The sequence below is a fragment of the Rhinatrema bivittatum genome, chromosome 6, assembly GCF_901001135.1.
Source record: "Rhinatrema bivittatum chromosome 6, aRhiBiv1.1, whole genome shotgun sequence".
NCBI classification, from domain to species: Eukaryota; Metazoa; Chordata; class Amphibia; order Gymnophiona; family Rhinatrematidae; genus Rhinatrema; species Rhinatrema bivittatum.
The window spans coordinates 298,609,251-298,625,495 of record NC_042620.1 but is presented as its reverse complement, the minus strand read 5'-3'; positions in this window follow the sequence as shown (position 1 = coordinate 298,625,495).

Here is a 16,245-nt window from a genome sequence, read left to right as displayed (position 1 = left end):
GCCTAAAGTTATCCAGTCTTCTGTGGCTTTATAACCTGCCACGTAACCAGAAATCTTCAAAACATGTCCAGTTAAGTGGCAATCCTTTAAAAAAAAAACAAAGCACAAGCACCGGCCTCCTGGCCTGATTTGCACCCTCCACTACAAAAGTCCAACAACCCGCTTCCCCCTTTCTGCTGGCCAGTGCCCCCTTAACCCCCTGAAATTTAAAAATAAATCAGATATTGGCAGCGGCTGGGCTCGGCCCTCCAGCCCTCCCCCTCCCTCACTACTAACCAAACCACCAAGTACTGCCCTGCTCATCCCCACAAAACCCCCTCCACGCAGCCACCCTCACCCTGCAGTCTTCTCACCCATCCAATACCTGAACTGGGGCCTCTTTCTTAAAGCCACATATAACCTTGACACGTCCCGGAATGCCCCGGCACCTCTCTTTTTTCATCCAGCTGAATTGTATCCAGTTTAACGGAATATGGAAAAACTTGCCATTTACATAGATAACTTGTGAGTTGCCCATCTAAATGGCTTTTGAATATTGACCTCAGGGTCTCAGTCTCTGCAGAACTCCCACATGTACTTCATCTCCCCAGGGTGAAGACTCTGGATGGGGGGCATCCAAGTATAACAAAAAGATCTTACTCACAGTTCTCTTTCTCCACATAACTTACAGGATCTGTTGACTGAAAGGTCAAGGCAGCAGGGAACAAACAACTCCTCTGGCTTTTCCCCACTTCAAGGCAGGAAGGGTGGCAACAAAATGTTTCCCCAAAACACAAGGCAAATATTTACAAAAAGGCAAAATTAAAATGAAGCTCTCCTGAAGCAAGTCATCCCTGATCCATCCACACTTTGTGTGATGGAGAACAATAGAACCTCCTCTACTCTTGGCCTTCCCAAGAAAAAGGACGCCCTGAAAGTCCTTTGATCCAGACCAAGTACCAGATATCTCACAGAAAAACTCTCAAAATAGGTCAAAGCAAACCTTAAACAATCCTAGGACACCCTCACTGGACATGTTATGTACCAGCATGGCAATTGTCCCTTTCCTATTAAGTGAAAGATCCAGACCATGAATAATAGGTAGAAAATGTATGTATTTATTTATTTATTTAAAAACTTTTCTATACCGTCGCTAAGTTATATACCATTGCAACGGTTTACAAATAGGCACATAGTCTAAGGTAAGTAAATGTAGGATATCGTACATTCTAACAGGTGCCAATAAAGTTTATTATATTAGTTTGCGTATGGTGCATAAGGCTTTGTATTTTATCCTGTATTCGATGGGTAACCAATGTAAGTCTGCTAGAGTTTCGGTTATATGGTCCCTCCTCTTTTTTCCCGTTAGTATTCTGGCTGCAGTATTTTGAAGTATCTGGAGTGGTCTTATCGATGTGCTTGGGAGTCCTAGTAAGAGTGCGTTGTAGTAGTCAGTGCTAGAAAAGATAAGTGCAATACTGTTCTGAAGTGGGCAGGTGTGAGTAATGGTTTCAATCTTCTGAGGACCATAAGTTTTGCGTAGCCTTCTCTTACTTTTATAGATATGTGTTGCTTCAGGTTGATTTCTGGGTCCATTATTACTCCCAGATTCCTTACTTTTTCGGCTAGCTCAATTTTTTTGGTTATTTCTTAGGGTTATCGGTGTTTGAATGATTTTAGTATGTTTTCTCTCAAGGTGAAGGAATTCAGTTTTGTCAATGTTGATAACCAGTTCCATCTGGTTTAGTAGTTGTTTAATTATGTCTAGGTACATGTTAGCTAGACTTAATGTTTTTTCAATTGTGTCGTCTATTGGTAGAATTAATTGAATGTTGTCTGCGTAAATATAATGTATTATCCCTAGGCCTGCCAGCAGATGACATAAGGGTAGCATATATATGTTAAACAGGGTAGCAGACAGCGCTGAACCCTGTGGTACTCCTGTTTCAAGTTTAAATTTTTCTGATAATATGTTTTTTATCTGGACTTGAAAGAACCTGTTGTTTAGGTAGGATCTGAACCAGTTTATTGTTTTGTCACATAATCCAATTTCTTCAAGTCTTTTTAGTAGTATTTTGTGGTTTACTGTATCAAAGGCTGCAGATAAGTCGAGCATTATAAGGATGTAATGTTTACTGTTATCAAAACCTCTTAGTATGTTGTTTGTTAGTGAGAGAAACATAGAAACATATAGAAACATAGAAATGACGGCAGAAGAAGACCAAATGGCCCATCCAGTCTGCCCAGCAAGCTTCACACATTTTTTTCTCTCATACTTATCTGTTTCTCTTAGCTCTTGGTTCTATTTCCCTTCCACCCCCACCTTTAATGTAGAGAGCAGTGATGGAGCTGCATCCAAGTGAAATATCTAGCTTGATTAGTTAAGGGTAGTAGCCGCCGCAATAAGCAAGCTACACCCATGCTTATTTGTTTTACCCAGACTATGTTATACAACCCTTATTGGTTGTTTTTCTTCTCCCATGCTGTTGAAGCAGAGAGCCATGCTGGATATGCATCGAAAGTGAAGTATCAGGCACATTTGGTTTGGGGTAGTAACCGCCGTAACAAGCCAGCTACTCCCCGCTTTGTGAGTGCGAACCCTCTTTTCTTCTCCCCTGCCGTTGTCTCAGTGCTGTAGTGTTTTCGGAAGCTGTGTTGTGAAGGGTACAGTATGTTATTATTGTCTAGGTGTTCAGCTATCTGTTTCTGTACTGTTTTCTCTATTAATTTAGCTAATAATGGGAGGTTTGAGACTGGGCGGTAGTTAATGAGGATTAATGGGTCACTGTTTTTCTTTATGATGATTGGCTTAATGATTGCCCCTTTTAGTGTATCTGGCATTAATCCTTCAGTTAGGGATAGGTTTATGATATTAGTTAGTGTTGGGGTTACTACATTGGTAATCTTTTTTTATCTCAGTTGTTGGTATTGTATCGATTTTGTGTGGAGCAGGGTTTATATTTTTTATCCTTGATTCAACTTCTTGTTCTGATATTTCTATAAATGAGGGCCATATGTTAACATCTCTTTTTTGCATTATGATTGCTTGTTTGCTGTTTTTTGGGAGTTTGTTTCTTAGGTTTAATATTTTATCACTAAAAGATTTAGCTAATTCATTGCATTTTGATTCAGGAAGACTTTGAGGTGATTCTTATTTGTCATTTGTGAGATTCGTTACTATGGAGAATAAGGTTCTTGGGTTATTGGCAAACTTTTCTATTTTATTGGAATAGTATTCTTTTTTAGTATTAAGGATCAGTTGTTTGTAGAAAGCTAGATGTTTCCTGAATTTGGTTAGGTTTTCAGTTGTTTTGTGTTTTCTCCAGTTTTTTTCAAATTTTCTGAGCTTTCTTTTAGCATCTTTAATTTTTGCATTATGCCAGTGGTTATTTTGTTTTGTTTCTTTGATAGTTATTGTTTTGATGGGGTTTATTTCATCGGCTATTTTTTTAGTTGAGTCTAACCAGAGTTCCGTAGCTGAGTTACAATCATTAAGTGTTATGTCTTTTAGTTTTTCTTCTAATTTGTCCTTTAGTTCATCGTTGTTATAGGGTGGTCGATATTTAAATTCTATGGGATTATGAGTTTGTATGGTCTGAGGATTGAGAATATTAATATTGGACTGAATAAGGAGGTGGTCAGACCAAGGAATTTGTGTGTAGCTTGTTGCTAAGTGTTCTAGATAGTTGCTATTTATGAATGTTAGATCAAGTGAGTGTCCGGCTCTGAGTGTTGGTTTATCGGTTATTAGTGAAAACCCTAGTGCTGTCATGGCATCCATTAGTGTCTGTATCACAAAAAACTGCTTCACCTTCGTGTAACACCTAATCACACCACTCACAAAACACTAGGTTTGTATTGGAAGAATCTACCATATTCAGGTAGAACAGACCATTCAACCAGACCTCATACACAATATCCAGTGCTTCAATGCACGGAACTGATACCACATATTTTGAATAAACTTATGTGTGGAGTGGTTCTAATCATTGGTCATTGGTTGTTAGGTTCAATTTCTTATTTTTCATTTTTTACTTTTTTTTCCTCTTTTGATTTTTGCATTTGTGGAAAGTACTTATCTTAAAAGACGTTTTTGTTTATACGAAGTACTTATCTTAAACAATGTTTGCAGCTGATGTCTTTAAACTTAGGACCGGAACACCGGAGAAAAAGAAACAACTACGCCCGACGCGGCTCACGTTTCTTGTCTTGCTTCTTCAGGGGCTCTTAATAAGTTGTATCAGTTATAACGACTCATGTTTCCCGACTTCCACAGTCTGCAAAGGAGGAACAGCTGTTTTGCAGACTGTGGAAGTCGGGAAACATGAGTCGTTATAACTGATACAACTTATTAAGAGCCCCTGAAGAAGCAAGACAAGAAACGTGAGCCGCGTCGGGCGTAGTTGTTTCTTTTTCTCCGGTGTTCCGGTCCTAAGTTTAAAGACATCAGCTGCAAACATTGTTTAAGATAAGTACTTCGTATAAACAAAAACGTCTTTTAAGATAAGTACTTTACACAAATGCAAAAATCAAAAGAGGAAAAAAAAGTAAAAAATGAAAAATAAGAAATTGAACCTAACAACCAATGACCAATGATTAGAACCACTCCACACATAAGTTTATTCAAAATATGTGGTATCAGTTCCGTGCATTGAAGCACTGGATATTGTGTATGAGGTCTGGTTGAATGGTCTGTTCTACCTGAATATGGTAGATTCTTCCAATACAAACCTAGTGTTATCCATTAGTGTCTGGCATGTGTTAGAAAGGAGTTGGATGTCCATGTGTAGATTAAAGTCACCTAACACTATGGTAGGTTTAGAGGTGTTTAGATGTGTTGTCAGAAACTCGATTTTTGGTGACATATTTAGCTCTAGTAAACTGGGAGGGCAGTATATAAGGCATATTTGTATATTGTTAGTGTTGAAGATGGCAATTTCATGGTTAGGTGGAGGTATTATTGGAATTAGTTTATATTTAAAAGCTTTTTCGATTAGTAGTAGGCCGTCTCCACGTTTATTTATCCTTGGGATTGAGAATACCTCATAATTTTATTTTAAGACTACATCAGATTTTTTTAACCATGATTCAGTAATTGCAACGAAGTTGGGTTTATTGTCATACAGTAGGTCGGAGATGATTGGGAATTTTTTAGTGATTGATTGAGCACTAACTAAGATGAATGTTAACATTAGTAAGTTATTTAGTGTTAGGGTGTTTGATTTTGTGGTTCTTATTATCTGTACCAGGTTGTTTTCTTTGATTGCTAATTCAAAATGCCATCTCTAGCAATGCCGCAAGCTTCTTTCATACCAGCAGAGGGCTAGCCATTCCAGTAAACTCTTTGGAGATGCTGTTCTGAAAATGGTTCACCCTCCCGGGCCTTTACTGCATATCTCCTGCTCCTACCCCCAATTTTAAAAGCCCTACGTGCGCCAAAGCCAGGAGATGTGCGTGTTTCTTGGGCCGGCACGTGGATTTAAAAAATTGCCCAAGTATGCGCTTATCTCCTGGTACACACACAAATCAAAAAGTTTAAAAAGGGGTGTGGCATGGGCGGAGTATGGGCAGACAGGCATTCCAAGAAGGTCACTCGAAATGTGCGTGAAAGTATTTATGCACACAAGCCCAAACCAGGGTCCCCTACCGTGTAACTTTATTTCTGCTATGGATGACATGTAAGTTTTAAAATAAAAAAGTCAGTGCTGGTCTGTGGGGTTTGAAGGGTCGGGGCTAATAGGGTAAAAGGGAGGAAGATTAATTAGTGGGGGTTAGGAAGTCAGGAGCCTTTACCTGGGCGAACTGGCAATGGTCTGTGGAAACTGGTAATTGCATCAGCAGGCGTATCTAATAAAATCCCTCCACTTATGCGGTAGAGCCGGCATTTGCACGCACAACCAGGCATTCATACAAAATTGCATGCACACGTACAAAAGTACAGTCAATTTTATATGATGAGCATATACACATGCATATGTTGTAAATTGGCTGCATCCATTCACGTCAGCCACCATATACGCATACATGTACGCCTTTGAGGCTGTTTAAAAGTTATTGTCCCCAGGTTTAGGAACTAGGACCATATAGTGGCGATTCCAAAGGGTAGCCAAACAACAAAATGGAAATTTTCTGCATGCAAAACATGCACAAACATCTGATTTGAAGATCACATCGGAATCTATAATTTCCTGCTAAAAACACAAATTAAAATGCTTTGGAGTCTTGCTGGACTAGGAACCAACCATGCTTCCACTCCAAGCAACAGTTGTGGGCTATCTCTTTCAACTACATCACTTAAAAAGACTGTGTCCTCTCATTGACAAGACAAATCTAATCTCAGTAGTACATGCCATGGCAACCACATGGCTTGATTACTGTCTAAAAGATAAGGCCATCCACAAACTCCAGTTAATACAAAACTCTGCTTCACAACTGATAAAAGGATGCAAACTGAAAGATCATATCTCATTTGTCCTACAAAACCTACACTGGCTACCAGTTCCCTCCAGAACCAATTTAAAACAACCTGACACTAATTTTCAAGGCTCTAAGAAGAGACAGACCTATTTACTTGAGAGAAAGGCTGTCCTTATACATTAGAGATGTGAATCGTGTCCTCGATCGTCTTAACGATCGATTTCGTCTGGGAGGGGGAGGGAATCGTATTGTTGCCGTTTGGGTGGGTAAAGTATCGTGAAAATCGTTAAAATCGTGAGCCGGCACACTAAAACCCACTAAAACCCACCCCGACCCTTTAAATTAAATCCCCCACCCTCCCGAACCCCCCCCCCCCCAAAATGCTTTAAATTACCTGGGGATCCAGCGGCGGTCCAGAACGGCAGCGGTCCGAAACGGCCTCCTGCTATTGAATCGTGTTGTCTTCAGCCGGCGCCATTTTGCAAAATGGCCGCCGCAAAATGGCGGCGGCCATAGACCAACACGATTCGACTGCAGGAGGTCGTTCCAGACCCCCGCTGGACTTTTGGCAAGTCTTGTGGGGGTCAGGAGGCCCCCCCAAGCTGGCCACAAGTTCCTGGGGGTCCAGCGGGGGTCTGGGAGCGATTTCCTGCCGCGAATCGTTTTCCGTATGGAAAATGGCGCCGGCAGGAGATTGACTGCAGGAGGTCGTTCATACCCCCGCTGAACGACCTCCTGCAGTCGATCTCCTGCCGGCGCCATTTTCCGTACGGAAAACGATTTGCGGCAGGAAATCGCTCCCAGACCCCCGCTGGACCCCCAGGAACTTTTGGCCAGCTTGGGGGGGCCTCCTGACCCCCACAAGACTTGCCAAAAGTCCAGCGGGGGTCTGGAATGACCTCCTGCAGTCGAATCGTGTTGGTCTATGGCCGCCGCCATTTTGCGGCGGCTATTTTGCAAAATGGCGCCGGCTGAAGACAACACGATTCAATAGCAGGAGGCCGTTTCGGACCGCCGCTCTACCCAGGGTAATTTAAGGCATTTGGGGGGGGGTTCGGGAGGGTGGGGGATTTAATTTAAAGGGTCGGGGGTGGGTTTTAGGGGGTTTTAGTGTGCCGGTTTTCCTGCCCTCCCCCTTCCCCCGATTTAGCTACGGACCGCCGCTGGACCCCAGGGTAATTTAAGGCATTTGGGGGGGTTCGGGAGGGTGGGGGATTTAATTTAAAGGGTCGGGGGTGGGTTTTAGGGGGTTTTAGTGTGCCGGTTTTCCTGCCCTCCCCCTTCCCCCGATTTACGATTTTTTTACGATAAATCGGGGGAATTGGTATTATATCGTGGCCCTAACGGTTTTTGACGATTTAAAATATATCGGACGATATTTTAAATCGTCAAAAAACGATTCACATCCCTATTATACATGCCTTCCAGAGCACTAAGATCCTCACTTGGGATCCCCATAACAACTCTGTTGACAAATTAAAAGAACAGATATCTTCTGACAATCTTTCTTGAGAGCAGAACCTGCCCTGTGGAACTCTTTCCCAGAAGAGGTCTATTGACTGCATGACTGCACTTCAGGAAGCAAATGTAACAATGGCTTTGCCTTGGTACAAGTTTGCCATTTAATTTCTGTTATGGGAAGCGTTTGCATTTTTTAACCTCCCACTAGTTTACTACCCCACTGTTGCGCAGGAGGTGGACCCTTGGACCGAGGTGGGGTTGACGCTACCCATAGGGGAGGCCCTACAGGTCCCCACCGTTGGCACGTGGAGCTGGCTGACTGACAGAGGCTGGCTGGAGCTTCGCCAATACCAGCACTCATTCCCCGCGGGTTGAGCCTTGGGTGCCGAGGCCAGCTGGAGTAAGGTGGGCCTCCGTCCGAGGTCTTTGAGAAGATGATGAGGAGGTCAGCCAGGGACCAGAAAGAGTATAACAGGAAGGTCTGTACTGGACGAGTCCCAGAGACATGGGCACCAAAAGGAAAAAGCCCGAGAAAAAGCCCGAGCAAAAGCAGGCCAAAGCCTGAAAGGCCAAGTCCAGGACTAAGACTGTAGAGGCGTCACGGAACAGGCTTAAGTCAGGGCAGGCGGAAATCAAGGAACAGTGGCAAGGCAAGGCAGAAGTCAGGTCCAGGAGATGAACAGTAGTGTGGTCAGACAAAGCAGAGGTCAGGACTAGGAGATGATCAGTAGCATAGGCAGGCAAAGCAGTGGTTGGGTCCAGGAGAAGATCAATGGCGTGGTCAGGCAAAGCAGTGGTCGGGTCAAGGAGAAGATCAATGGCGTAGTCAGGCAAAGCAGTAGTCGGGTCCATGAGAAGATCAATGGCATGGTCAGGCAAAGCAGTGGTCGGGTCCAGGAGAAGATCAGATCGTAAGAATAGCTGAGTAGAATGAAGCACAGGAACCAGGAGAAGACAAAACCAGGATCAGGAACACAGAAGGAACAGGAACCAGGAACATGAGGAAATCACCAAGGAGGCAACGAAGTACACGTCCAGCATGGAGACCTGTTGCAAAGACGACTAATAGGAGCTGAGCCCGGCCTTATATACCAGAGCCCAGTGATGTCATCATCCAGGGCCGTGGGTTGGATTCCTGCCGCAGCCCCTTTAAAAGGAACAGAGATGCGTGCACACCTAGGGAGGAGCATGGTGCGGGACGGTGGCGTCACTCTGCAGGCCACGCGGAGAAGCCCGCCGCGAAGCACAGGAGTCTGCCGTGGAGACAGGAGTGCTGGAGATGGCCCGAGGATGAAGACGGAGGCCCACAGCCATGAGGGAAGTGGAACCAGATGCTGGAGAAGGCAGAAGAGGGTAAGAGAGCTTGGCCACGGGCCTGCCGCTGCTGGCTCACGCAACACATCCTTTTTGGGGATGAGTTTAGCCTTCCTATAAAATAGGTTGGCATTTGCTGATTTTGAGGAATTGGAGAGAGTGGGAGTTGTTAAGGTAACAGGACATTTTGTAGGAGTCAGGTTTTGAGTTTTTGAGTTTACTGTTTTTTTGAGCAGGCCTCAAGGTCCACCATATAGAAGAATATTTTAAAGACTGAGAGCGAGAGCTTTTGGAAGAGGTTTTTGAAGTCTGACTGGTCTTACCCTGAAGGATACACCACTCTTCCAGGAAGGACTAAACTCTAGCTATCTGTTCCTCTATGACCAGTAGCAATTGAGAGAGATATTTTGGGCAAGAGTCTTGTTTTTCCATTCCATTTTTGTGGCTAATGATTGTGGATGAGATAGAATTCCTCCCTCCCCCCTTCATAGGGAAGGTCACAGGGACACAGATTTGCTCAAACAAGGAAGGCAAGACTATTATGGTTAAAGATACTGCTGCTCTTTTAGTTGTCATACTCATGTTTCTTTCCACAATTTTTTCCATCTTGGTCTAGATTTTATTTTTCAAGCTGCAATAAACCAGCTTTATGTTGAACATCATCAAAGGACTCTGACAGTATTTTTCCAGCCTTCAGTGAGTATCCATTGAATTACTTGAAAAAAGACATTTTTGAAAGGGAGATTTTCTTGTACTATTCCTCCTACTGCACGGAGGGCTGCGGAGTTAATCTCCTCCTTATCGGTGAACCCCTGGTCCCCAGGGCCAGACGTCTGGTGTTAGAGAAGTGTTAAGAAGTCTGGGATTGAACGTGTGGCCCTGGGACTTTGCTGTGACCCTCTGATTAGGTGGCCCCAAACCAAGAGGGGGTTGATGCCAAACCCATAACTACCTCACACAAGCCTTAGAATGATATTGACTGTGTTTAACTGCCTGGCACCATTTTATGTGCTTTGAAGATGCTGCTACACACTATTGTTTTGCTGAGATAATTTGATTTATGTTAAGTTTACTCCTTACTGTGCACCTTCTTCAGACTAGAAGTTTTAAGCTGCTAATGATCTCTGATTTTATGCTGTCATTCTAATATGTTGTACCCTGCCTTGAGTGAATTTCTTATTCAAAAAGATGGGGAATAAAAACAAATATTTGCTCTGTATTTGAGACGAGGAAAGGGTGAGAGAATTTGTCACATTCCTGCACTTTGGTCAGCATCTTCCATGTGGAAAGTTTGGATGATTATGAAAACAAACTTCTCTGGCCAGTTTCTGGAGGATTTTCCATAGACAATTGCCTTTGTCAGGTCTATAAAGACCATGTATTTTTATTTATTTAGATTTATATTCCACTTTTCGCACTTTTTTCAGCACTTCAAAATGGATTACATTCAGGTACTGTAGGTATTTCCCTATCCCCAGAGGGCTTACAATCTAAGGGAGTTATTTTCCAACGTGCGAAAAGCCATTTTCGCAAGCGATACAGCCATATTTCGTGCAATACCATCGCACAATGCGCTAACAAAGCATATCACGTTGTGTGAATGTAAATTGTAAATTAAGTATTCAAGGGGATGGAGTTGGGGCGGGACAAATGTAAAGTAGGAAGGTCTTATTGCGATCCGCAAAAAGCCTGCACTCTTTTCACGGCTCATAATGCGCCCAATAACTACACCTTTTCCCATTGCGTTAGGCTGTATTGCTGCATGTATTGCACCCTGCGGTATTATCGCGGCGTGCATCGCACATGAAAAAAATGGCAAGCAATCAACACACACCTACTAAGCCATTCTGGACCAATAAAATGGACTGTTCTTAGAAGGGCAATGTTCCCTACAACATCAGCAAAGTACCAAGTGCACTTGGCAAGCCCACTTCATGGCTGAGCAGGCCCGCCGCAGACCCCATGATGTGGGTCAAGGTCAACCACGACCTGGGTCAAGGCCCCTTACAAGACATGTGAGGGAAGTAGCAGCACTGCTGGTACCGGTTCTGCTGCGAAGTCGCTGCAGGTACAGGGAGCAGAGTTTTCTTCCACAAACTTCATTGCTGGGTATACCAGAGGACATTGTGATTACCAAGTATCGTCTCAGCTCTTGTGCTATCCTGGAATTATATAAAGACATATGAGGTGGTCTTGACCCTCTAACCAGAAGGTCCCGTGCTGTCCCCGGCCTCACCAAACTCTTGGCCGCCCTGCATTTTACTGCAAGTCGCTCCTTCCAATCCACAGTAGCTGTTGTGGTTGGGATGTCCCAAAGCACATTTTCACAATGTCTGGACCAGGTCATAGAAGCTGTAATAGACTGCATGCCTCGATACATATACTCTCCTCGCAACACTTAGGCCTGTCAGGTTAGACATAAATGCTGCCATCACACCAGGCCTGTATGCTTCATAATGCAACTTACTGTGTCCAAATGGATCGTTCTTCCAACATATTGCTCTGGCCTGACAAAGTGCTGTTTCTCCCAACCCACTGAATGGACAATATGAAGCAGCCTATATGTCGCATGCATTTCTTACTTGATTTCACTAGTTGGCCTCCTCCACTTATCTACTCTTGCAAGGGTTCATGTCATTGTCAACGGTGAATGGTGTCCATAACTGGCACCATGATGTTAGCTCTGCTCTGTTATTGAAGTCTCCCTGAGATCCTGTGGTTTAGGATCCTCATCAGAGTCTTGTCCCTCAATCATTCAGCTGTGCATGCCACTGCCTGCCTTGTTACCCATGTATGTATTTTGTAAAGGTAAGCTACATAGAACTTAATGCAGAGCACATATGTCCTTGAGCCATGACAGCATTAGGTCACGCCTAACTTCTTAGCACAGGTATCCAAGCATGAATGATAGTCAGGAAGGTGAGCATACAGATACACACCGGTAACATTAGTGTGGTTATGAGGGCCAGTCATGCTATACCTCCAAATAGCACCACACCTGCAGTAGCCAACAGAAAACATGTAGTAGCCATAATCTGGTGTAAAAACTCAAAAAAAATGGACAGCTGATGTTATATAGTGCTACAGGTTGTAGTGGTGACGTAGTAACATCTGACACAAAGATGGTGAGGTGTAATGGCTTATATCTGTCATTGGTACAGGAGACTCCGGGTATGGATGCAAGCCGTGGCTTATGACCCCCATACTCCAGCCTCACACGCCGCAACAGATGAGAATCAATGATGCTTTATCTGCCACATGCTCAGTCATAGAATGTACCTTTGGCCTTCTGAAAAGCCGCTTTCAATGTTTGGACAAGACGGGGGGAGCTTTAATGTATGCTCTCCCCAAAGCTGAATCTCTGCAGCTTTGGGAAGAGCATACATTAAAGCTCCCCCCCCCCCCCATCCAAAATAGCTGTGCTGTGTTTTCCATAATGTGGCTGTTCACCATGGAATACCTATGCCTATACATCCTGAACTCAGACCTGATCCACCATGTGTGCATGCATGACTCCAGGAGAAAACAGTCAGTGGCAGCCAGCTTCGCCAGCACCTTATACAGACACACTTTTAATGAAGGCATGGGATTCTTCTTTCCCCCAGCAGGGGAAGTATGGTGGACTATAGGTAGGAACCCCTGTACTGGGAACACCTTATCTGTGTAATGCTATTTGCAAGACTTACTGAGTGTGTTCAGTCAAAACATTCTTGTGGCCGCTCCTCTAAATTTAAGCCGACTTGGCCATGTTCTTTAAGAACAAAATAAGCAAAATAACTGGCACCATCAACAAACCCTCAATCACAGAGGAACAATTTGACACAACAACTATAACACCTTGGTCGAATTTCGATCCAATATCTAACACTGAAGCTGAGAAAATGCTAAGAAAAATAAACCCAGCTCGTCATGATCTAGATATAATCCCAACACGTTAAAGGAAATGGCACACATCATTGCCCCAACCATAGCCGCAATTATAAACAAATCACTCAAAGAAGGTAAACTTCCGTCTGAATTAAAAACTGCAACAATCAGACCAATATTAAAAAAGAAGAACCTAGATCCTGCTGATTTGAATAATTACCATCCTATCTCAAACCTTCCCTTACTTGCAAAGATGACAGAGAAAGCGACACTGATACAGCTTAACGAACACCTAGAGAACAACAAAATTCTACATCCCTCACAACATGGTTTCAGGAAAAACCGCAGCACTGAAACTCTGCTACTCAATTTATCAAACAAAATAATAAGAGGTTTCGACAACAAGCTAAGCCACTTACTAATCCTACTCAAACTCTCTGCGGCATTCGACACCGTAGACCACAAAAGCCTGATATCGACTTGCAAGCATAGGTCTTTCAAGCAAAACTCTCGACTGGTTCACATCATTCCTAAAAGATTCTTCAAAGTCACCCTTAACAACAACTCCTCGGATCCTTTCCCCCTTGAAATGGGGGTACCACAAGGGTCCGCCCTCTCAGCCACCCTCTTTAATATCTACCTACTCCCACTCTGCCATCTCATCTCAAGTCTAGGCGTAACATATTATATGTACGCCGACGACATTCCAATAACCTCCACTATCGAAGATGCACTGAGTATAACAGCCAACCACCTAGTCTCAATTAGAAACATGCTGAACCACCTAAAGTTATGCCTCAGCATGAACAAAACTGAATGTATCCTCATTGAAAAAAACAACTCAGGACAAACAACCCCTATGCCTTCCTTACAAATTGACAACATCAACATCCAACTGAAGAACACTGCAAAGGAGCTCGGTATTTGGATTGACAACAAACTAAACTACAAAATGAACATCACAACGAAAGCTAAAGAAGGCTTTCATAAACATCACATACTGAAACACCTAAAACCGCTTCTACACCAACAAGAATTCTGAACCGTTCTGCAATCTCTTATTTTCACCAGCCTCGATTACTGCAACTCACTCCTGATTGGCCTTCCAAAATCTGCCTTAAAACCACTCCAACTGTTACAGAATGCCACAGCCAGAGTACTAACCGGCAAGAAGAAATCAGACCATATCACCCCTGTTCTGAGAAGTTTTCACTGGCTTCTGGTCGAACAAAGAATCAAATTCAAAACTTTAACAATCGTACACAATGTAATTTACAAGCAGATAACACCGCCCTCAATAACATGATTCAGAAACACAAATCTCAACGCTTGACTAGAACTGCCAGCAAACTGCACCTAATCATACCCTCTCTTCCTTTAGCAAAGCTTTCCAACACTAGGAACAGGGCCTTCTCTGTCGCAGGACCGAAATTATGGAACTCCTTACCAGAGTACCTAAGCACACTTAGCGACATCAAATCTTTAAAAAAGGAACTCAAAACATGGCTATTCAGCCAAACATTCAAAGATGGTGTTGGTTAAGCTGAACGCAACTCTCCGACTCATTATCCCTCTCTGTTTTGCACGCTCTAAACTTCTTGAGAGATCACCTCTCATGACAATTCACACCATCCACAGACTCCTAGAATTGTTTTATTTGTTTAATCAAAGATTTGCCTCTATCCGCTTCCTGAGAAAGGATCCTTCCCTCAGTCCCAACTTACCCAAGCTAGAGAAATTCTAAACACACCATATGTTTGATGATGTACTCAAGTTACTACGTAATATGTTTAGCATTACCTGATTGTCCACAGTCATACCTGTTCAGTTCGCTCGTTTATAGAATGTAATAAGTTGCTCAGTTAATAAGTTACTCGTTTCTAATGTTCATCTACTGTAATAAGTTGTTAACCTGTAAACTGGAGTGAAGGCAGCTTGCTATACTTCGGTATATAAAAGATACGAAATAAATAAATAAATAAATAAATAAATGTTAGCTGATGGCCCATAACAGCATACAACTAATAGACTCTGTGGGGCGGATTTTCAGACTCCGCGAATAGGCCTACTTTTGTTTGCGCTCCAGGCGCAAACAAAAGTACGCTGGATTTTAGTAGATACGCGCGGAACCGCGCATATCTGCTAAAAACCTGGATCGGCGCGCGCAAGGCTATCGATTTTGTATAGCCGGCGCGCGCCGAGCCGCGCAGCCTACCCCCGTTCCCTCCAAGGCCGCTCCGAAATCGGAGCGGCCTTGGAAGGAATCCTCTAACGCCCTCCCCTCACCTTCCCCTCCCTTCCTCTACCTAACCCACCCGCCCGGCCCTGTCTACACCCCACCCTTACCTTTCTCCGGGGATTTACGCCTCCCGGAGGGAGAAGTAAATCCCCGCGCGCGAGCGGGCCTCCTGCGCACCGGGCCGTGACCTGGGGGCGGGTACGGAGGGCGCGGCCACGCCCCCGGACTGCCCCGGGCCGTAGCCACGCCCCCATACCCACCCCCAAAACGCTGCCGACACGCCCCTGAAACGCCGCGACGACCGGGCCCACCCCCGACACGCCCCCCCTCGGAGAACCCCGGGACTTACGCGAGTCCCGGGGCTCTGCGCACGCCGGTAGGCCTATGTAAAATAGGCTCACCGGCGCGCAGGGCCCTGCTCGCCTAAATCCGCCCGGTTTTGGGCGAATTTAGGCGAGCAGGGCTCTGAAAATCCGCCCCTGTATGGTAGACTCTGTATGTAGCTCATAACAGCATACATCTAATAGAATCTGTATGGTAGACTCTGTATGGTAGACTCTGTATGTGAACATGTGTACATGTGAGTGACAATCATTTCAGCCCCTTTCCCTTGGAAAAATAGGCAATGCTGTTATGGCTGTGTATGACCATATGCCGTGAATGGCATCATGGTTGCATCTCTCGCATATACACAATGAGACAATCCACTGTAATCATGTTACAGGGTCACATGCTTCCGGTGCAAGCACTGTAGGCTAACTACTGCCCCGGTGGTTCAGTACTTCACCATGGACGGAGCACTGGGTTCATGAACCTCATACATACGTGTCGACAGAATGGAGGTTGGTAGAGTGGGGCAAGACCTTACATGTCATTCAAATTGCAGCATGGATTTTCTAGCCATTCAGCACACTTGCCCACAATACAGCACACAGGAGACTGTAACCTTTTATTTATTCCCTTACCGC